Below are 25,204 nucleotides of genomic sequence, written 5' to 3' on the forward strand. Positions count from 1 at the left end.
CTTAGTCTATTTGGGATGCTATAACAGAATATCAAAAACTGAGTGACTTATCCAACAGAAATTTATTTCTCACAGTTCTGGAGGCTGGGAGACCAGAACATTTAGGGCCTTGGCTTTTACTCAATTCAAATAGGATGCCACAGGGTTTTGAGGAGAGAAGTAAAATATTGATTTTAAGACATCTTGAGATGTTATTTCTGTCTCCATCATGTTGTAACCTCTTTTTTTTTTTTTTTTTTGCGGTACGCGGGCCTCTCACTTGTTGTGGCCTCTCTCGTTGCGGAGCACAGGCTCCCGACGCGCAGGCTCAGCGGCCATGGCTCACGGGTCCAGCCGCTCCGCAGCATGTGGGATCTTCCCGGACCGGGGCACGAACCCGTGTCCCCTGCATCGGGAGGTGGACTCTCAACCACTACGCCACCAGGGAAGCCCCTGTCTATGCACTTTTATTTCCTTCATGGGAAGTAGACGTCTAGAAACAGATAATATTGTTTCTGTTAAATTTAATCACATGTTTTACAAAATGTGTCTGTGGATAGAGAGAGAACCAGACCCATAGCTCCAGTGCTCTGCACACTTAACTGGGATACTCTGGGAACCGCAAACTACCTATGTAATAATTACGGCAGTTTCTTTTTTTGTCCATAGTACAGTGTTTGTGTGCTGGTCACAGATACATCTGACTTTTACTCAAACTGACTTTAATAGGAAAGGCACCTTGAATTTTTTTTCTTCCCAAATAAAAGCACAAATTAGAGCACATTTTTTTTCATGTTATTCTGAATCACATAGGATCTTATCCAGAGAAGATTATGCTGAAAAGGGGAAGAAGAGGGAAAAAGAAAGTGTTCTCAGTGTCTAATAGTATGTGATTAATGTTCTAAGTACCACTGAGGAGACCTGCTGTAGCTGCGAGCAAGTACCTGTCATTAACATGACCAGGTATCTGCGTGGGGCATGTATTTGTCTGCTGAGCTCTATGGCTTGAAAGGGTAGTATTTTGCAAATGAGAGTATTATCAAGTCATTAGTGCTGAATTCTGCACTCATAACTCAGCATGGCTATACATTAAAATCTAAGTTAATTTGAAAAGGAAATTGCAAAGAAGAAATATAGCACTGAGTTCTACCTTACTGAAGATAAATGAACCTTTTTATCTGTGCTCTCTTGCAGCAAACTGAGGTAGAATGAAGATTGAATAATTATCAATTCCCTTTTAAAAAACTGTTATGTAAATAAATAAATGAATAGCTTGGAATGGGGAATTTGTACTCTATCTTTTCTAGACAGAAAACTATGTTAATAAAATATGAACGTACTATACAAAATTCATTGGAAAATCAACACAAAAAAACATTAATTTGTGAAAAAATCCCTAGAATTATATAGTAATGTCATTTTGCCAGAAAGCTTAAAAATACTGTAAGAGAAATTGAAATTTTAAAGACTACAGAATTAATTGTATTGTCCTATTTATGTTAGCATAATTTTCTAGTAGTAGGAGTTGGAACAAATTTAAACTCAAATCCAGTAGAAAACAGAAGTTTCTCAAAGCCCTTTGTTTTATTTGTTCAGTAGTTACAGGACAAAAACAAACAAAAACCCCAAAATCTTCTATGGGTGAAAATCCATTCCACTTTGTAAAAACATCAGGACTCTATTCAGGTTCACTTCTTTTTGGTTCATACCTCAAGCACGGTTTATACATTTGCCATGTTCTTTGTAGGGTTCAAGTAAAATATTATTGGGCTCCCACAATGGGAAACGCAAGGCATAATATTAGATTCTGTAGAGAACTCAAACAGGCTGTCTTTGTCCTCTAGTTGCCTCATCAAATTTGGGATGTGTGAACACTACTGTACTAGGAATTAAGAGTCCTGGACCTGACCCTGTCGCTAACCAGCCAGATCACCTTTAACAAATCATCTAAACCTAAGACTTACTTTCCACTTTTATAACCTACTTAGCTTACTGTGAAAGTTTTCTTTGAAAATGTTTTTCATATGTCAGATTTTCATATTATTTCATATTATATATATATTATTTCATATCATTTTCCTATCATTCATATAATTTCATTTTATTTCCATTTTATGTCATATGATAATATGAAATTATTATCCATATAAGGTTAAATACGTAACCGTATAGATATATAACCTTATAACTATGTATAAAGTTGTATATATGTAACCTTATGTGTAACTACATTTAAATACATGTGTTTATTACAAGTACAGAATGAGTAGTAGAAAGAGCAGGCCTGATAAGATTCAAGACAAGTGAGAGTGGAATGCTTTTGTTATAGTAATAGTTACCATTTATATACATTAACTGTATGTCAGATAGTGTGCATGGTGATTAAACATAGTATCATGCAGTAAGCCAATGAGTAGATGTCTCATCCCCATTTGAGAGATGAGAACTCTGAAGTCCATTGGGGTTTAGTTACTTGTCCCAAAGTTATACATGTAATGGCAGTAAAGATAAGATTCCAATCAGGTCTAATCAGTGCTAAAGCTCACACACTTGACTACAATGCCAACTTCTTTTCAAAGGGATTTACTAGAGGCGAGGCTGGAGAGGAGAGATAGAACCAGATTGTATTGAGAAGAAAGGATATGGCGGTGCCATGATAGGAAATTTGTATTTTGTCATTTAGGCAAAAGGCAACCATTGATTATTTCTGCCCAGAGGTGTGACATGGTGAAAGCAATAATGTAAGAAGATTAGTAAGATCTCAACTTTACAGAAGTGGAAATATAATTGCTCACTTACTAACAATCTGTTTTATATAACACAGAATAATGGAGACAAAGTCCTTGCTGGTTTTGAGTTCTTTGTTTTGTTTTGTGGGAGGTTGTTTTTTCTTTTTCTTCGAGGACTGACAGCTGTGAGTTATAATGAGCTTCCCAAATTTATCCATGCCTACTCTCAGCCCATGGAGAGTAGTAAATTGCTCTCGTTCTCATGACATATTTAGATCAGGAGAAGAAGTAGGGAGAGGGGGGTGGCACTGCATCAACTAATTAAAACTAATGTGGGATGATGAGCCTCCAAAAAGAAAAAGATCAGCAACGATGAAAAGAAAATATAGCGCACAGGCAGGCCCCTCAACCAGAGACAGTGGTGACCCAGCTCTCCCCTGGGGCTTCAGCCTACCCCTGCTCTGGGGAGACCTAGCCTTCGGTTTGGTTCACTGGGAAGAGGAGTGTGGCATTGGCATTGAGGTGGCTGGTCCACAGAGAGCTGTGGAGATGACATACCTGGGAGAGTGCAGACACGTCTCTGTGTGTCTCACAGCAGCTGGCCAGGATGCCTGGGAACTACGAACCATTCCTCAGCCTCAGGGACAAACAGCTTTGTGATTCCTTATTTCATGTGTTCTTTTATTTGCATCTCAAGGCCTGATAGTCACATCCCCATTCCTCTCCGCATCTTGCCTTTTTAATTGCTTTGGGATGAAAGAATCACAGGTTCAAAAAGTAATTTAGCAGTCCTCTCCTCTAGATAATAGTAGAAAATCCCCTGTGTAATATGCCTGCCAGCCTCTACTCCATTAAGCAAACATTTATTGAGTCCTTCTTTTATGTAGATATAGGGGTACATATTAAGACAGACACTTAACTTACAATTGAGGAAAACTGCAGTAGAGTAATCAAACAATACCATATTTCACCAATTCGAAAATGAACTCTTTTCATGTTCTAACCTCTCTGAAATTTGCCTGGGTCTCTCAATCACTAGTCAAACAATAGTCATGTTATAGTTGTCATTGCCTGCTCAGGTATGGGCTTGGTCGAAGGTGTTCATATTGTTGCCTCTGAGTTAGGTGCATTGTTGGAACTGCATGTGTTGAGTTTAATCGCTATTTACAAACCGTCTTCAAAAATATTATTTGACATTGAAACTAAATGTTATCATGTAGAAAGGCACAGAGACAGGACAATGAGGTCCAATAATTAGAGATGAAAATATTCACTATTGGAAGACCGTTTGCAATTTCCTGTTTTCACACAAAGCCAAAACCATATGGTTTATGGGACCTGAGAAATAAAGCTTACCGCAATCTGCTGAAGCCCATTAAATTTTCTTACCAACACAGGAGCAGAAGATTGCCTATCATACACCCATCAAGACAGTCCAGCAACAAATCCTGGTTATAGTACTCCTTTAAAAACACTGCATTATGAATGCAGCCACTTTTGATAACATACATGATGATATTTGGTGAAAAAACATCGATGACTCTGATGTGAAAAATGCTTCTGATGAGTCAAACTAAATGGGAGGAGGATTTAGGAATATATTAATCAATATTTCTCTTATAAAGTATAAAACAAAGATTTTAAGTCATAAGAAAATATTTCATTTTTTGTTTGATTTAGTAACACACAAAATAATTGGTGTTTCTTATAATCAGTGATGTCTTAAGGTCGTTGAAATATCTTAGTGACAATCACAGTGCAATATACTTTTTAATCATCAGGCAGCCCTGCAAGGTGAGATATTATTCTTTTGGTTTTGAGGTGACCAGCTCAATGTCTTAGAAACGAGTACAGACGGTCCTCAACTCACAACGATGATTTTTTGACTTTACAGTGGTGTGAAAGTGATACGTATTTAGTAGAAACCGTACTTCCAATTTTGAAATTTGATCTTCCCCTGAGCTGCCAATACGTATGCTACTTCCCTCCTGATTCGCAACAGCGGCAGTGAACCATGGCTCCTAATCGGCCACCTAATCAAAGCGTAAACAGCAGATCCAGTAACCGCCATTCTGTACCCACACAACCGTTCTGTTTTCACTTCCAGTACCATACTCAGTAAATTACATGAGATACTCAACACTTGATTACACAACAGGCTTTGTGTTAGAAAATGTGCCCAACTGTAAGCTGATGTAAGTGTTCTGAGTGCATTTAAGGTGGGCGAGGCTAAACTCTGATGTTTGGCCGGTTAGGTGTATTAAATGCCTTTTCAGCTGACCTTATTTTCAACTTATGATGGGTTTATCAGGACACAACCCTGTCAAAGTTGAGGAAGGCCTGTAGTGGTTGGGAAACTAATAGTTGGTTAATGGTAGCTGCCACTTAAACCAGAGTTCAAGGGACTTCCCTGGTGGTCCAGTGGTTAAGACCTCGCCTTCCAATGCAGGGGGTGCTGGTTTGATTCCCAGTCGGGGAGCTAAGATCCCACATGCCTCGCAGCCAAAAAACCAAAACAGAAAACAGAAGCAATATTGTAACAAATTCAATAAAGACTTTAAAAATGATCCACATCGAAAACATCTTAAAAAAAACCAGAGTTCAAGCTGTTTACCCAGAGTAAGTTGCCCAAGTGAAGAGGATCCTTAATCAAAAAGAAGAAGATTAAAGGGAGGACACAGGGATATGATGAATTAACAGTAGCAACTTGGTGCTTCACTCTTGGCTTAAATATTTCTAGGGTGGGTGAGCACATCATACAACAACACCAGTGACTCCATTCTGAATGCTTTTCTTGTTAGAAATGAATCTTTTTTTTTTAATTGGACAAATAGGTTTCCTTTTAATTTTCACTCATTCACCTTTATTCTGCCCTCCAAAAAAACAGAAAAAATAAACCAGATGTCTCACCCATAAAAGCCTCTCAAATACTTGGGAACCGTTATCATGTTGCCATCTATTTTGTTTCCTGGACCAAATTACCCCTGTTTTTCTTATAAAACATGTTTTCAAAGCCCAAAATAAATGTTTCTCATATTCCCTTCGGATATTCTATTTTGTTGCCGTGTGTTTAAAAATACGGAGTTCAGAGTGAACTTTTGCCTTAGGAGTTTCAGCATAGACATGACACACGTTGAGTCTGCAGTCAACTAAACACTTCCGGGACCTTTTCAAAGTAATAGATATGAACCCAGGCTCACCTTTTCCTGAATTTTTTAAGAAGGATGTTTGTGTCATGTCTCAGGGCACATAACCCAACTCTTACTAGGATAGGGCAGACTGGAAGAGTTTGTGACCTTGGCATCTGCATGTGGAAGATGGTTCACCATGAAGATTCAGATGCTTGTGGTGGCAGGAAGTCACAGCGACGTAGCAGAGGCGTGACAGCTGGCATGAAGAGGCATCCTGCATAGCTCAGGCCCCACAGTGAGACTGTCTGCGTCTGAACTTCAGCTCTGCTGCTTACCAGCTTGGGCAGGTTGCTTAACCTTTCTCAAATCGCCATCTGGAAAATGATGGTTAATAATTGTACCCACCTTCTGTGATTATTTGAGGATTAATTGAACTTAAGCATATAAAATGCTTAGAAATATTTCACATATTTTAGGAACTCACAATACTCTTGTGTGTGTGTATGAGAGAGAGAGAGAGAGAGAGAACTCAAATAGTTGAGTTATAAATCTAGTGTATTGGTTTCCAAGGGCTGCCATAACAAAGTTCCACTGAAACAATAGAAATTTGTCTCACAGTTCTGGAGGTTAGAAGTCTGAAATCAGGGTGTTGGCAGGGCCATGTTCTCTGTGAAATCTCTCAGAGAGGGTCCTTCCCTGCCTCTTCCAGCTTCTGGTAGCCCCAGGCTTTCCTTGGCTTGTGGCAGCATGACTCCTATCTCTGCCTCTGTCTTTACATGGCCTTTGTGTCTCCGTCCCAATTTTCCTCTTCTTATAAGGACACCAAGTCATATTGGATTAGGGCCCACCCCAATGGAGTATGACCTCATATTAACCTGGTGACATCTGCAAAAGCCCTATTTCCAAATAAAGTTACATTCATAGGTACCAAGGGTTAGAACATCAACATAATTTTGAGGGGACAGAATTCAACTCATTATATCTAGTAACAGAGAAGTTCAAAACAGAAAAACTGGATACCCCAGAAGCAAGTAGAGGACAGCAGTGGGGGGAGGGGTGGGATGGGAGATATAAGAACAGGTGATGTTTTGAGATTTAAGCAGTGAATAGGTACTAGAGGTTTCTATGAATAAATAATACAGCCCAAATTAAACCTCTGGGCTAAGATAAGGGAAAATAAGATTTCAATTCTCCCTGGGGGCAAATTTGGACCCACATCCTAGAGGGCCTGCAATACTGAACTGGGTACCAAGGTGTAAGCTGTAAACCCAAAGTTGGCACTGAGGATCCAATTTACTCATGGAAGTGCCTCTCCTCAAACATGGAATAAATAACATCTTGACAACTTGCAGGTGTTAATACAGTTTTAACAGCCTTCATAAAAGCAGCATTGTTGACTTTGACTGCCTGGCCAATTTCCAACCTACATAGTTAGATTTTGCTTATGTAAGTTGCGTCTGAAGTCTCCTAGGGAAGAGTTACGTTTTTGTTTTCTGGTTGAAATACTTAACTAAGAATTTGCTCTGTATCGCCATTAGGCATTGCCTGCTCTTGAGAGCTTTACTGGTGGGTGAGTATGAGTTCGTTAGGTTTGTAAAATGTTTAAGGATACTATAAATAAAAGCTGCATCATAAGTAGAGGTTTAGTTTGATTGCCTCTGTGTCTGTACCATCGTTATTTCCAGAGTAACCCGTCTTGATTTCCCAAATAGAGGATTCTGACTGCAAGTAAGAAGCAATATGGCTGAAATATTAAGAAATATTAAGAAACTCATCTCTTTTGTATCTTAGTCAAAAAGTCTTTTGTAAATACCATATTAATGACAACTGTGGAAAGAGAAATATGGAAAGTGTGCTTAACGTAGAATTTTCTAATCCTTACAGGAATTTGCATCAACGAAGATTAGATCATCCCCTAAGTGGGTTTTTATATAGTTGTTTCATTTCCAGTTTTCCATGCCTTTCTAACACTTGATCTTTGTATGAAGATTGCTGCCATCTTCAGAGACATGAGTCATGGTACTTAAAATGTTTTCACCATATTTTAGACATCATAGGATACAGCAGGAGAAGAGTCGAGTCTTGGCATTCACAGTTTTCACATTCTAAGACTTGACCTTTCTCAATGGTTCGTTACATGTATTAATTTAGCTTATGCACTAGGCTAACAGACCTCTCAGCATCTGAATTTCATTTCAGCTTTTTTCTCTTATTAAGTATTGCGTTTGTGTTTAGCTGTATATCTGTGTGTGTGTGTCTAGTATGTGTGTATATTTTCTATGAAAAAAGATCTCTATAAAAAGACAGTCAATGCCATTGGAAGTAAGAAGTGATGAGGTGATGACTTATAGCCAGAAAAAAAAGGCTTTAGATAAAGAGTAGAATGCCATATTTTTTAGGGATTTGGGTCTGTACTATAAATGAATCCATCAAAATTTCTGCACAGATACTAGACAAAGTGAACATTAAACTGTTTCAATGAGTTTTCCAGGTCTTGCCAACATTGCTCAAATGAGAACTTAAAACTCTAGCAAAGGCACTAGAATGCCCACTGAAATGATCTTTGAGTTAAAAGTAGAAGAATTTCCATCTTTTTTTTGTGCAGAAATCCCGTTTGTGGTTGCCTGGAATATTTTTTCCATTCCCATTCTTTTTGATGATAGACTTTGCCCCCTTCCCATCAGTAAGTACGAGGGGGCATATGAGCTAGGACTGGCCAGTCAGCGTTCCCTGCACACAGCGCTTGATTCATGAGTGAGCAGGGGACCTGCAAGGGGCCAGTCACAGTTACTCCAGGGCTCAGTTTTTCTGGAATTGGTGGATCCATCTCTTAAGTCAGCGTGCTGGCAGGATGCTATTGGAGGATACTTGGAGTAAGTCCTAACTTCAGTAGCAGAAAATAAGACCAATGTGGAGAGAGAAGCTGATAGGAGAGTGAAAGTTAGGGAGGCTTTGTTTAAGCCCAGATTCATTTGTGCCTGAAGTCAGTGCTTATATTTTACTGTATCTCATGGGAGAAGAATATGTTTAGTAATGTTTGTGGATTAGAGGATTTTCCAAGATATTGGGAGCAGATCCTTCATGTGGCTTAAAGGTTCTGTGGTATCTTACACCCTGCCACCTGTGTGCTGACAAGCATTTAGACTTCATTGCTGTCTTCGAAGTATTCTAATTCTCTGTGTTTTTAAGACATGTCGAAACTGTTTCATTTTAAATACATTATATTTACAAACACTGGAAAGTATTGTGTGCATCAATTAATTATTCAGAAACCTGTGAATATTTACTTACTTTAATAATGAATGCCAGTTAAGGGGCTTTATAAATGATGGAAACTCAAAAGCATGGAAATAAAAACATGCTACTTAACACCAAAATAGTCATTTCTATATAATTTATTCATACGTAGTTTCTGTTTTAAATATTTCTGCAGTTATTTTTTTCTGATTCAGTCATGTTGTGGGAAAAGAGGTGAATAAGAAAGCAGTATCTCCCTACTTGCACTTTGCATCTACAGATTTAAAGTTGGGACCATCAGCTACCCAGTACCTAGCATTAAATAAAAGAAGGTAAATTTTAATATAAGATATACAGAACTCTTTATCCAGACTCATGCTAGTGATACTTTACTTTGAAATATTATTGTAGTCACTTATGGGGGCGGGGGGCAGCTTCGATCAAGTGAAGCTAAAAAGAACTATCATAGAGAAAAGGAACTTACCTTGAGTTACTAACCTGTGTCAGTTACTACATTATCAGATCTCATCTTCACAATCACTGTGCAAGGTGGCTGCTACTGTCCTTATTCTACACATTAGGAACTTGAGCCTTAGAGAGGTGGAGTGACTTACTAGAGGTAAGATAGAATATCTCTTGCCCAAACGGCTCCTCTTTGGATGAAGTTCAAACTTCCTGACTTGGATGACAAAACCCTTTTTCTCTGAACCTTGTTAATCTCTACAGCTTCATCACTTTTCATTCCTTACCTAGACTCCAGGTAAACAGACCGCCTTTCACTTTCTAAAATTTGCCGCAAGTCGTTTTTTCTGCCGTGACCCCTATTACCTGCTCCTGTCCCCACCATCCTATGACTAAGTCCTCCTCATTCTCCAGGTTTCAGCGTATGTGGTGCATCCTCCAGGGAACTTCCCCAAGTCCATCATGCCCATTGCCTCATTCATAAATTCATTCAGCAGATGTTTATTGAGGACCCCCTTTGTACCAGGCACTGTCCTAGGCACTAGGAATATAACAGGGAGCAAAGAAGAAAGAGATCTCTTCCTTTATGGCTTTTACTCTAGTGTTGTTACTTATTTAGTTCAGTATCCTTCATTAGATACATGAGAGCTTTGATTATATCTAAGTTGTTCTATTACATTCTTAGGGTCTAACACAATGGGATATTGTAGAAATGCTGCAGGCTTTGATGTTTATCGAATCAGGGCACAAATGAATGACTTTACTTATTATTTCATTTATAATGGTTCAGGTAGAAGTATAAGAATGTTCTATTTGGCCCCTTTTATCTTTTCACACTTCCACCATTATCATAGCAGACCTCATTGTCTTGTGATTGTATTATTGCAGTGAACCTCTAATTGGAATCAACCTTGCTTTCAGTTTTTCCACACCACTGAACTTTACATACAGCTGCCAGATTTATCTTCTTATATTAGTGGGATCATTCTCCTTCTTCAGACATCTCATACTGAAATCCAAGGCCCTTCATAATCTCATGACACATTTCTACTCGAATTTCTCTCCTGCTGTTTCACATGCACCTTCTAATCAATCCAAATTGTTTTGCGATCCAGTTAGTCTCGTTCATTTGCACCTTCCTACCTAAAGATCTCTTTCTCTTTTTTTTTTTTTTTTTTTTTTTTGCGGTACGCGGGCCTCTCACTGCTGTGGCCCCTTTCCCGTTGCGGAGCACAGGCTCCGGACGTGCAGGCCCAGCAGCCATGGCTCACGGGCCCAGCCGCTCCGCGGCACGTGGGATCCTCCCGGACCGGGGCACGAACCCGCGTCCCCTGCATCGGCAGGCAGACTCTCAACCACTGCGCCACCAGGGAAGCCCAATCTCTTTCTCTTATTCTCCGTTTATTAACAATTTTATCAACACTGCAAGTCACTTTCCTTCAATTAAGTCTTCTTTGATAATCTCAGCCGGTCTTCATTTCCATAACTTCTGACTTTCTGTAAGACTTCTGTCTATATCAGTAGTATTCATAAACAAGTTTCAAGCAGCAGAATCTCCCCTGGGGGTACCCCACCCCAGCGCGCGCGCGCGCGCACACACACACACAGAAAGAAAAAACCCTACATGAAACTCCAAGGGATAAAAACAATAAAAGTAGAGCTTATTGTAATAATGACCACAACACTCCTCATGTATCCTTCAGCCCTGCAGAACACATTTGAAGCGAATGTGTGATCTCAGCCACCCTGGTCTTTGCGTGGCCTTACTCTTCGCAAGGCAAAGGTCAGAAGTGGTCAGGATGACTTATCACTGCTAAGAGGAAAATTACTTATTCATGAAACAGAAGGAAAGGATCATATTTGCCATGCCTGCCTCGGCAAACATTTTCAAGCCCCATGTTTTTGGCTTCTAACCACTTCCTAGGAAACATCCATAAGACACAGAGATTTTATCCCTATCTGGTACCTACTCATCTGTGTAAGTCTTATATCCCAAGTATACTTTATATTTCATGAGGGAATTAATTGTGTTTATATTCCTTTAGTATAAAATTATATATTATTCTTTATTTCATATTTGTATGAGCTTGTCTTCCCACCAGTTTGAAAGAATAATGACTGATTTGTAATTCACTGTAACACCTAACACATCGGAGATACTTATTAACTACCTGCTGGTTAAGACTGCATAAAATATCCTCGTTTATGAAGTTAGCTGTTGTTTGCAATTATAGACAGTTTTGTCCCATCTGAAATGTGAACTCTCTGTATAAAGCACCAAATCATCCTAGGAGAAATCAAGTGTTCTTTTGTAAAATGTAGTTGAATTTGTGATGTGACTAATAACAGAGACATTTCATATTTTAAAAGCCTCTGTATTAAGAACCTTAAAATTTTTTGTTTAAAATGCATTAATAAGGAATACAGAAGATGGAAAGAGTTCTGGAAACTTAATGAAGTAGGTCTATAAGGAAATGAAACCTGAAGTTATGTGATTTTATAAAACAAACTTTTTCCTAGTAAAAGTCACCTAGTTAGTAATTCACCAAACATGTTATGAACATGTTTTTCAGTTTTTTTATATTTTGTGAAGGGAAAGAAAAAGGTTGATTGATAATCCTGATCGGTCTTTTTAGCAATTCAAATATATAACAACATTCATCATTTCTAATTGATGAAAATTAAACTAAATCTGAAATTATAATTACTAATGAATCACAAGTTATGATGAGTTATCAGCAGCTATTTTCTGTTTTCCAAACACCTGCATTAATTTGCCATGATGGCTCAGTTTATATGCCATATATAACATGTTAGGAAAACATGATTTTTGCATAATTTAATTAGCTATGTGTCAAATGCTAAAGAAACAAGAAACATGAGACATGATTCAGGCTCAAACTGGTGACAAGCACATATGTAAATGTACAGAATATACAGAATATACAGAATGTACAGAATATAGAAGTTATGGATGCTATGGTTTCAATCAATTTAGGTAACTGTGACCCATATTTATACTCATAAAGATTAACAAAATTGATGGTTTGTATCACTGTGGAATACAATCAGCCCCATAAAAGAAGTCTTCAGTTGAGTGAATATTAGTTCTGACATAGAAATTTGTGATAACCTAGTACAAGTTTTTAAAAATTTTAATTGATTCCCCTTTTGAATACATAAAACAATCTCTTACCCTTTCTTAATGAATTTGAAATTTCAAAATAAAAGTATCATTACTAAAGGTAAATGTGAAGTATTTATAATTTGACTTTTATTTTTAGAAAAACTGTATATGTTCTTCCCTCTGTTAAGAATTTGACAGGTGGTAAACAGGCAATGAAATGATTTGCCTGGATGGGAGACCTACGTCTTAAACCCATACTTCTTGACCATGAGTCAGTGCTCAGATGTTTCAGGATGGAGAGGGAAATACTCAGATGTCAGGAAGCCAGTACTTTTTCATGTCATTTTGTATATGTATGTCTTCTCAAGTGTGCTCTAAAGTTCTTGAGACCAAGTTCCATGCCATCCATTTCTTCACTGTGTCAGTATAATTGAACACAAGTAAAAAGTACTCAGCCTTTGATGCGTTTATCATTTTAATACAGCGCTTTTAGTAAATATTTCATATTTCAATGTTTTATTCACTTTTTCCCAGATATTCTGGAATATCTGCTTAATGAAAGGTAGACAAGGAAATGATAGATAGAGGAAAACTAGGCAGAATTAAGAAACAGGCTTATTGCCTTTGTCAGAATCATGTTCCCGGAAATATTTTTTCTTAACTAATTTTCAAATCATTGTGTTCTAACATGTCTGTGTGGTTCATGTATTTTTAATAATCACTCAATTAAGAATTAAAAATCCCATTTCCAAATATGCCCCATATAACAAATAAACATATATTTTTGTTTTGTTTTGTTTTGTTTTTTTAACATCTTTATTATAGTATAATTGCTTTACAATGGTGTGTTAGTTTCTGCTTTATAACAAAGTGAATCAGCTATACATATACATATATCCCCATATCTCTTCCCTCTTGTGTCTCCCTCCCTCCCACCCTCCCTATCCCACCCCTCTAGGTGGTCACAAAGCACCGAGCTGATCTCCCTGTGCTATGCGGCTGCTTCCCACTAGCTATCTACCTTAAGTTTGGTAGTGTATATATGTCCATGCCACTCTTTCACTTTGTCCCAGCTTACCCTTCCCCCTCCCCATATGCTCAAGTCCATTCTCTAGTAGGTCTGCGTCTTTATTCTCGTCTTACCCCTAGGTTCTTAATGACCTTTTTTTTTCTTTCTTAGATTCCATATATATGGGTTAGCACAGGGTATTTGTTTTTCTCTTTCCGACTTACTTCACTCCGTATGACAGACTCTAGGTCCATCCACCTCACTACAGATAACTCAATTTCGTTTCTTTTTATGGCTGAGTAATATTCCATTGTATATATGTGCCACATCTTCTTTATCCATTCATCTGTTGATGGACACTTAGGTTGCTTCCATGTCCTGGCTATTGTAAATAGAGCTGCAATGAAATTAGAATACTCCCTAACACCATACACAGAAATAAACTCAAAATGGATTAAAGACCTAAATGTAAGGCCAGACACCATCAAACTCTTAGAGGAAAACATAGGGAGAGCACTCTATGACATAAATCACAGCAAGATCCTTTTTGACCCTCCTTCTAGAGAAATGGAAGTAAAAACAAAAATAAACAAATGGGACCTAATGAAACTTCAAAGCTTTTGCACAGCAAAGGAAACCATAAACAAGACCAAAAGACAACCCTCAGAATGCGAGAAAATATTTGCAAATGAAACAACTGACAAAGGATTAATCTCCAAAATTTACAAGCAGCTTATGCAGCTCAATATAAAAAAAACAAACAACCCAATCCAAAAATGGGCAGAAGACCTAAACAGACATTTCTCCAAAGAAGATATACAGATTGCCTACAGACACATGAAAGAATGCCGAACATCATTAATCATTAGAGAAATGCAAATCAAAACTGCAATGAGATATCATCTCACACCAGTCAGAATGGCCATCATCAAAAAATCTAGAAACAATAAATGCTGGAGAGGGTGCACTGTTGGTTGGAATATAAATTGATACAGCCACTATGGAGAACAGTATGGATGTTCCTTAAAAAACTAAAAATAGAACTACCATACGACCCAGCAATCCCACTACTGGGCATATACCCTGAGAAAACCATAATTCAAAAAGAGTCATGTACCAAAATAAACATATGTTTTTACTGATGAAATGATAGCACATAATCTGTCCTTCTTTCCATCAGGTCATTTAAGTATTATTGGTTAGGAATAGCACTTATTAGCCTTGTTTACTTACTAGTACTTACTAAATAGAGCTGACTACTTGAAAGTCAGTGGTAAGCAAAAACCCTTTTACGAATATCCCCGCTGCCTGTAATTGCCAAATTAGTGATGAATAAGTGGACTTTCGAATTAAATATCATTAGTTGCTTTCCTTGAGTTTTAAAAATATTAAAAACAAAATAATCTTTTAAATCGTCAAAATTTGACGAGTATCATGACAAGAATAAGAGATGACTCACTTTTTTCCTACTCAGAAGATTTTTCTTAACCGAGTTTTCCAGAAATCTAAGAAGAGTAGTTTTTTTGAAAATCCATTTGGTGAAATACCTTACATTTCTTCTATTTACCGTGTCACTTTCAGCTTTTAAAACATTACTACCATTACACAGCCAAGGAACAGAGTGGTCTTGTAAATGAGCTCTGCTACAAAAGAAAATGAGACTAACTGGAAACTCATCATGGTGCTGTTACTGGCTGAAAGATGGGTAATATCACTAAAGCCATTTGGAGATATTTCCACTCTTAAAAAATGGAAATTGTGGAACATGAGGCCTAGTCTATTTGATTTCAGGCTTAACAGCTTTCAACATATGATAGCATACATTTGGATAAGAAGTGGAAGAAAATAGAACAACTTTTTGTATGTTTTATTTATGGCTACATTGACTACAGGTACTGCAGTCATCTGTCTAAATCTGGCAGAGATGTTTCTTAGGTAGACAACCTCTGGAATAGTGGCCACATCTGCCATTTCACTTTGTGTTAGTGCCTTCTGTGTGCCATAGCGTGCTGAGCCTTTTTTCCCCCTTATATTATTTCATTTAATTTTTAAAAACTTATTTTAAAACGGTTTATTATGAAGCCCCTTATAGATGAAACATCTGAGGCCTCCTATACAGATTAAGTTTTTTGTCCTAGTTACACAAGTGGCGATTTATAGGGCAAGATAGTCAAAGCCTAAAGAATTGCAGTAAAAAAGAATAGAGTGTGACTGTGTGAGGAGGAGATTGGGAAAAGCATATTAGAAGAGCCCATGCTTTCTTGAGATGGTCAAGCTGATTCAGGGAGAGTTAATGAGAAAATGATTAACTAAAAAGCCACAGCTTACTGATTAAGGTCAGTTAGGAGGAATACACATACAAAGCAAAAACTCACAGACAGCAGTTATGAAACTGAGCAGTTTAGCTTCATAGACTGTGTTCTCAACCATTACACGCTACTGCCTCTCACCCAGGAAGAAATAACGTGTCCAGGAAAAAGCCAGAATTGAAAGTATACTGTGGCCACAGTTCCCAGACAACTAAAAAAACAAAACAAAACATAAAACACCCCTCCAGAAATACCAGTTTGGAAGACCTAAGATGGGAATGCTAAGGCATAGATCTATAACCCTTAGGTCTGATTACCACAGTGAGAGCCCAGTTTTTAGGGTCCTGGAGGGAGTGCATAGGATCTGAAACCTGGCATCAGCATTTCAAACAGTGAAGGGAACGATCTCTCGTTTATTAATAAATATATATAAGTACATAAGATATCAAGTTTATTTATATTTGGCTGAAATTACATCATCTCATAGTTCATCCAGTACTCTTTATTGTCTGGTGATGACAATCAAGGGTTTAGTGAACTACATAATGTAAGTATATCCACATATCAAATAACTGGTCGTTTCCAGGACTGATCAGACTTGGACATATGAACATAATGATGACCAAATTTAAATAACGCTATAAGTATTGTACATATTTACTTATTGTTATTATTTACTACTGTCACTGCCATGACTGTGACTTAAAATAATTCCATAATGTTATTATGAATCTTTAACAGTTAGGCATTTTGTTAAAATCTGGATTGGTGCTGAAATGGATAAATAGTGATAATAGATGGAACAAATACATTCTTATTCAGTAGATTAAGTTCTTCCAGTAAACAAGATAAGAAAAATCTTGATCGTGAGAAAACTCATCTTTAAGATAAGAAATAAATATGTGTTTCAATCATTGATTTTTCTGCTGATTGGGATAAACAGTGGATTTACCATGGTGCTGTGTATGCTTGGTCCTTCTATAAAACAGTTTAAAAATGCAGACTCTTCTAGTTTCTTTCCATGTAATTATAGTTATAAACTGAGATTTAGGGGATTCATGAAGTATTCATATTTAGTACTGGATTGTTGTGATTTTATTATCTATTGTAATCTACAGTATATCCCATTCTTGCTTTTTCAATTGTCCTGTTACATTTCTCATTAACGCTGGCTAACAGTTTATCTTTGTAAAAAAGCATCATAAATGTAAAGAAAATGTTTGAAATTATTGCTGTTAATCTACACTGGTGCTGTTATTGTTTTGTATTTAATTTCATTACTGACATTTCAAGGATTTTAAAAGAAAAAATATAGTTTTTAGGAAATTTTAATTACAGACTTTTCATTATCATTTTATACTATCAAGCCCTGGTTAAGAATTCATATTTTGCATTTTATAAAGTACCTAATACGTATTTAACATTTGAAAAGTAATATTCATTATGGGGAAAATATTAATTATTTTGCAGTATACCTCTTTGATGAATTAGACCCCTGTTATTTTTTTCTTGGTTAGTTTATTTTACAGTTGATGAAGATCTCTAGATGTATAGTGAATGCTGTAATGAAACTCACTTTTATCTCAGTAATTGCCTGATTTCAGAAGTTTACACATTCTGCTAATGAATCACACGTATTCGGGCTGGCTGGTTTGTACTTGAACTTATCATCCACTAAAGTTACATAAGCCTGGATGGTCTACAGGGGGAAACAGATACGTACTTGTGGTACCCACTGTGTTTAACATCTAACAAAACCTCTAAATGCAAGATCGTTCTCTGCAAAATTGCAGATTTTGGAAAAGAAAAAGGTGTAGCAGATAGAGGATTCAAAAACCAAACCAGTAAATTAATAGGTTAATCTCCCCATGCTTAGAATTAGACATAATATTAGTTCCTTAACATTAGAACTTTTATTGTCTTGGAGAAATGTGTCTATTATGGAAAAAAAATTGGGTTGCAGTAAATGAAGTTGAAAGGAGAGTGGAATTCTAATGGTGAAAATTGCTCAGCAATTCAGTAATGTCTTCTCTAAAAGAAAAATTACAACCTGTTAGTTTCATGTGAACTGGAAAAATGTGTAGAGGTAGTTATTCTACTTCATGCACGTCTTCCATGATGATAAAAGCCAGTATTTTGGAGGAACTAAAAGATCTTTATAGAAAAATAAACAGTGAGTCAAGAATTAAAAGCTCTTGACTTCTAAATCATAATACTGATGCAAGTTTGAAATGCCAGTCCATGAAAAATCTATTTTCACCTGCAATGTATTATTTCACTGATTTGTTGTTGTTGTTTTCTGTAAGCATTCTTTAAACTGGAATTCTATGACATTATAAAAATTTTGCTTATTGTCAGTACGAAGTTGACCCAATGATTTTCTTTGGATTTCCTTTAATATAGGCAAGTAAACATGGCCAAATGCATAAGTCTGAGCATTAGTTCAAAGCTATTCTAAGTAGTTTTATATGAAAGTATGTATTTTTATCTTACGTTTCTTTATATGTCTTCCACTCTGGATGGCAGCTGTAGCAGAGTTCTTTTCAAGCTATCAATTGTGTAGCAATTATACTGGGACCTCATCCTAAATGTTCAGTGCATTCTACTGTTTACATTTTCTAATGTAGCGATTTACTTGCCAATGTCAATTTAGAAAACAATGGAATTCTTTGAAAAAATAATTAACTTATAATATGAGTATACTTATTTGCAGAATCACTAAATTGATTTAGACATGCATACTTGATTACACATATAATGTGTGCAGGGTTGTTGTTTTGAGCACCTTTTCAACAGAGAGTTAGCAGTACTTCTGTTAGTCTGGAGATGCAAGGCCTAGGCTTGGTCCTGGTTGTGCTTATCTTTCTAACTTGTCCTCCATCCTTGAGATTATTTTCTCAAGGGTCTGTTTGTCCTCAATATGCTGGCCATTATCTTCTCTCCTGAGCAGTGTGCCAGTTCTAGGGACTCTTAGACTCGCTCTGTGACTGATTCGTTGTCTAGTTTGTAGATCCCAAGAGCTTTCTCAGCTAACTACAAAGAGCCCCTTGTTCCTGCCCCAGCTGTTTATTGCGTTTCTCTTTAGCACTACTTTGCTGTAATCTACAGCGAGTAAAGTCTTGACCTTGTTTAATGACTCCCTAACTGCTGCACTGACCACTAATCTCCAAATACTTCCTCCTTTGTGGTAAGTGGCTTTACACACACACACACACACACACACACATTTAAATTAATGTTTATATTTATATATACTTTAAGCTCCTAAGTCTGTGATTTCAAAGTTTAATAACTAGCTCTCTAGCAATGATATGAGAAATAAAAGCTGTTTCCTTCCCTAAAAAACAAAGACAAAGGCTTTCTGTATGTTTTCTAGTTCCCCCTTTAAAATTCTGTACTCCTCTTCAGAAACCTTAGATCAAAAGTTACTGAGACCATTCTTGTGTGAGAATCATTTCCAGTAAACTTTTATTTACTGTGGGTCAAGAGTTACTGGGGGAGGGAAGCAATATTAAAAGGCAATTACTCAAAAGTAATTGTTTGCTTAGGTATTACTTAGTAGTTGGTTATTTAGGCATAATTTATGTATTTCCTGATAGTAGACGAGAATGAAGAAATAAATGTGTAAGCATTGCAGGATGTTGATCCCTCTTGCACCATTTGGTTGTACTGAGGATGTTAGAACAGCCAGGTTCAAAACCACTTAGTCACCTGACTTAGAGAAGGGACCAAGGAGAAGATAATGGCAACCTTACCACCTTCTCAACAAATAGATTCAACTGCTCAGTGTAGCTGGTAGTTCTTACTTGTCCAGTATAAAAACAAGTGGAGGACTGCATCAGGTTGCTAATGGCTGAGGGTAGCAGTGGTCCAGAGAAAAACCCGTATGCTTTCATTCGTTATCTTTGATGTGTTAATTTCATTAAATGCCATAACTATACATCTGTGATGGAAATATATACAATTCTGGTAATAATCTATTGAAGATATATATATTTTTGAATGTTCAGCCAGATGGATGGATATCTCATAGAGACTGGGAGTGCTTTTACTACCTGTACTGTGTTCCTATGTTTTTGGTGCTTTTTCAGTATCATAGGTCTCTTAGAGCTAGCCCCTAGTTGAGTTCCTGCCTGCCAGCAGTGTGTTGTTGGAAATGAGAAGCAAATAATGGGAAGCTAGGGGAATATGGGAAGCAGGAGTGTTTGGTGAAGAATGAGCTTGCCTTGAAGGTAGAATAGAACTTGTCAAAGCCTGGTTGTTCTAGAAGTGCTGTTACAGCCAATGACATTGAAGATGAAAGGACCTAGCCTCGTGGGGAATTAGAGGCTGTGAGCAGCCAAGCAGATGGTTTGCCTCATTAGCTGACATTTGTTGTACTTTACTTCTCTTTGGACACCAGTGTGTTAGGTACCCAAGAGAATGGAAGGTGCGGGCCACGGCATTACAAAGAAGGAAGGTTACCTGGCTATACTTTTCACTTACCATCACGTGGAAGTACCCTTCCCTCTATGTGATGCCCTGGCCCTACCCTCCCTCCTCTTGGGTACCTAAGTGTGGATATACCTCAGTATGGAGATCACTTTCTTCCTGATGTTGGATATTAAAATAGTAAATGTTCCCAAATATTAGGACTTTGGGATAAATCCTTTATCTGAAAGCTGCAATGCACAAGGCCTGAGCAATAGCCACATTCAAATGCACAAGTAAATTTGCTCTTTGTCGTCACTTTTGTTAGATTCATTCCTCTATCCTAGACTCTATCAAACAATCACTTCAATATTATCCTTTCACATAATAGGAAATCCTGATCTCACACCAAGCTGGAATTAGCATCGAACGAAGTTGCCTTTCCAGTGTGTATCTCCCCCACATGTGAACCCTGTGAGGGGAACTGCACAAGCATGCAGAATGAGGGCTGAGTGTGCCGAGACAGAGGGTCAAAAGCCTAGGTCTGTTTAGTCTTACTCTCTGGATAAGAGTCATCGAAGAGTTTGTTATAAATCTGCATCTCTGGAGATTCTGATTCAGGACCCAAGAATCTGTAGTTTCAAAAGTTCCCCAAGTGTTACTGATGTAGAACCAGGTAAAGAAACCACCATAAACTGTGTGGAGTTCCCACATTCTCCCCCAGTCTTGCTGCACACTAATTCAAAAGCTGTGACTTAAAGGCTTAAAACAGGCACCATCTCAGACCAGTCGAAGACCTTCAGCTTCCACCAAAGCAAACTCCAACTATTGTCCAACTCTGTCAATCCCAAGGGCCCCTCAAAACCTTGACTTCTTAGTTAATGGATTTCCAAATTCAGCACAGCACAGGCCCAGTGGAAGAATCCTAGGGTAGCACGTTTCTCGTGTACCTTTTGGGTGGTAGGCGCTATTCTCCACCTGGTCAGTGAACCAAACTGACGGCTTCACACAGGCTATAGTCCTCGTGTAGGTTATGTTCCAATGGGAAGAATCAGGGAAGAAACAGGCATGCAAATTAATCAACTAGATCATTCCTGAGAGTAATAAGTAGATGAAGAAAGTAAAACAAGTTAATGGGAAGAAGAATAATTTTAGAGAGAGGTAGCTCCTTTATAGAAAGACCTCCTTAACACTACTGACATGTAGCTGAGACCTATTGGATGACAAGGAGTCAGCCTGTGAAAATACAAGAAAGAAACGTGGCTTATTTGAGACAGAGAAGACTGGCATCTAGTGAACAAGAAGGGCAATAGGATGGTGACTAGATAGATGGACAGATAGGTAGATGATTTTTTTTAAAAGTTAAATAGCTTTAACTTAAACTGACCTGGGAAATCCTTAAATCTCTTAATAAAAATATCTCAATTTTTCGGGTGTATTTTATTTGAACTACTGTTTTCTTTCATTGGGCTTTGCATATTTTTTATGATTATATGTGCAAGTTGCTTTCCTTTGCTGGACATTGTCATAAGCGGTCCTTACTGTAAAAGTATGATTTGAATTGTGTGGCTGGTCTAAAGTAAAGTCAGTGATGATGTGGCCATCATACAAGTAACTGAATTTCAGGGTATTTTGTTTCCCATGCCAACTTTACAGCACTTGCTCTCTGCTGTTTTATATCGTCAAGCCAAGACCCAATAATTGTGCTGATCTTATAAATCACTGAGATTCTCTCTTATCACAAAGTTACTGTAGGCCAAAAAGAAGAGCTTACTTTTCAGTTTTTATAAAATTGCATTCACAGTAATGTACTTCTGTAGTCCAACAAAAGTAATCCGTAATGTTTGCATTGTCTAGAGCCCATTTATTTATAATATTGTGTAGTTCTGGTTGCCAGATTATGCTACAGTTGTATGTCAGTTGCTAAAACCACTTAACTCCGTCCTGTGGTCCACAGCCTGAATTAATGTCTTGATATTTATCATTGACATGGAGGTATAAAAAATAATGATCCTTGAATTTTCAGCCATAGCCAGGAATTCAAATGGAGGAATCAAAAATGAAGGAGAGGATAGGAGGGGAGGGAATGGTGAAGAAGATGCTTCAGAATGCCTTTCACTCCTCCTTCCCCAACCCCAAGCACCAGAATCCCATTCTTTCTGGTACCTTGATATTTTAGATACAACTATTTTGAAAGGCCACTTTGATATAACATTTATCAAGTTCATATCAGGTTCCAGGAACTCTCCTAATCCCATTACATTATTAATACCTTTAATTCTCTCAATAGCCCAGTAGGGTAAGGTACCAATATCATCCCATTTTATAGATGAATACATTGAGGCTCAGAGAAGTTGAGTAACTTGTAAATAGGACTGGAGCCTGAGTGTCTGGCTTCAAAGTCTAGGTCGTTAAATGCTGTACCACACTGCCTCTAATAGCCTTAATACTACACCCATTTTGACTAGGGGACCTTTTAATAATAGCCTAGAAATATGATTATTAGACTTGCTACTGTAATACAAATTCCAAATAATGTTTGAATCCTCCATCCTACCCCATCACCTGGCTTCATGTTTTGCCTGAGCCTTACCCCATAATTGACCCTCTGATAGGATCCTATCCCTCTGATAGGATTCAGGATAGAGAGAGGGACAGTGGCAAGGAAGTGTCCTGGTCACAGGCGTTCACATTTGACAGGGCTGCATCAGTTCAGCTGAAACAAAGTGCCCTGCTTCATACTTTCTTTCCCTGAAGTTCCTTCCTTCAACTTCTGAACTTAATGGAGGGCATGTAAAGAAAGGCTTGGTTTCCAGACAAACCTTTTTTGTTTGTAATTTCTGGTTTGAAACATAACATGACAGGTGTAAAAATGCCTGCCATTTGAGAGAAACCTGTGATAAGTAAGCCATACCAACTGTAATTTCAAGGGATAAATCAGTGGAAGATGAATTATCTTATTACTTATTAACTAATAAGTTTATTCTTGCCTTCTTAAAAATTTAGTAATACAAGATATGCTAATTCAGTCTTCTAAATGGATTTATTATTAGTCCATTTAAGTTTTAAGAATTGTTTTATTATCTACTTATTTTTAGTTGTATTATTATTATTATTATTAACATCAGTTTTCACAGCTCTAAATGCAGCATGCAAGTCTCCCCAAAGTGGGTACTGGCATCTGTACCCGGCAGTGTTTGAACCACGACACTTGTTGCTCTTTATTTCTTTCCCTTTGGTTAAAATACAGTATATGACATGTCTCTCACAAACCAAATTCCTCATTAGGCCAGGATAAGGACCCGTTTGCAAAGTACTCAACTGTAAGAATGAAAACGATTATTTATAAACAATTTTCTAGTATGATATTATTTCAGAAGTGGAAGAATGTTTCTGGTATTTGTTCTGTGTATCTCTTGCTCATGAGAGGGAAGAAGCTATGGGATTGGAATTTGCAGAAAGAATGCCTTAGCAGTTATAGCTCCTTGTAATTTACATCTGTTTTGATAGGTTCTAAGATTTTTGAGTGCAGGTATTCTAAAATAGAGTCCACATGTACCTGTTTCAGGCTTATAGAACTCTGGGTCCTTACTAGCTGTTCCTTGATGGTAAGAATGGGGATTTATAGGACATTTTTATTCACCCATTGTTTTATAGTTTTTTCATCAATGAACTCCTTTGACTCATTTTTCTTTCAGCTTTCATCAGATAAAGGAATGAGGTTTAAAACATTTCACCTTGCTTGTGATTACAGCATAAGAATGTGTTAAGATAGCATCCTTTGGCCTCTTGATTTCCTATTCACTGATAACATTTATTCTATGAACCTCTTAGCATTAAAGAAACAGCCACATCACGTTCAGCATTCAAGCATAAAATTGTCTTAAGGTAGTAAATATATACACATGTATAAACCATATAAATGTCAAAGATATAACATGATGGTTGACAGCAAAATCTTTGAATTAGACAAATCTGAATTGAAACTCGGTATCGTTCTTTTTTTTGTTCAGGTCAGTTGTATCATTCTTTTTTTTTTGCGGTACGCAGGCCTCTCACTGTTGTGGCCTCTCCCGTTGCGGAGCTCAGGCTCAGCGGCCATGGCTCACGGGCCCAGCCGCTCTGCGGCATGTGGGATCTTCCCGGACCGGGGCACGAACCCGTGTCCCCTGCATCGGCAGGCGGACTCTCAACCACTGCGCCACCAGGGAAGCCCGTATCATTCATTTTTAACAGTGATCTCGCCTAGCCACATAACCATAATGGAGATAATACTTATTTTTTTAGGGCTTTGAAAGTAGTAAATGAAATAGTAAGTACTGAATGAGGGGTTTTAAAAAGAGAGACTGCATAGCTTTTTGAAGAATTTTGGTTTAAAAGAGAAGGTGAGAAAGTTAAGAAATGTCAAATTACCAGTCATTATTTATACAGTTTTACAGGATTTTTTTCATTTCACAATTTAAAAAAAAAATTTGACATTTGATTCCAGCGTACATCTTACAAAAATGATCTTTTATAATATAAACTTAAATTAAATTGGAGTTTTTTTCCTTTCTCAGCGGTACATAAAATAATGATGTGTTTTACAATTGATGGCATTTTAGAGTCAGTGAAATACAGTTTTTATAACGGGTATCAACATTTCCTTTTCTTCAGGAGTCAATAACATGTAGTAGATACATATTTAGACTCAGTATATAGATTGTCAAATTTCTGAACCTCTCTGACTAATCTGCAAAAGGAAATCCTATCCCATGACTATAAAATGTGTAGAAATCTCTTAGCAGAGTGTTTGGTGCAGAATTGTTAAA

General features: G+C 37.4%; 1 protein-coding gene across 3 annotated transcripts in view; it reads left to right on the forward strand.

The window, feature by feature from the left end:
* Positions 1-25,204, forward strand: part of PPP3CA (protein phosphatase 3 catalytic subunit alpha) — a 298,715-nt gene that overhangs the window by 195,032 nt on the left and 78,479 nt on the right. The window lies entirely within an intron of this gene.

This window comes from Delphinapterus leucas, chromosome 5 (assembly GCF_059928025.1).
Source record: "Delphinapterus leucas isolate spDelLeu-1000000601 "Yukka" chromosome 5, BTC_Dleu_Yukka2, whole genome shotgun sequence".
Taxonomy (NCBI): domain Eukaryota; kingdom Metazoa; phylum Chordata; class Mammalia; order Artiodactyla; family Monodontidae; genus Delphinapterus; species Delphinapterus leucas.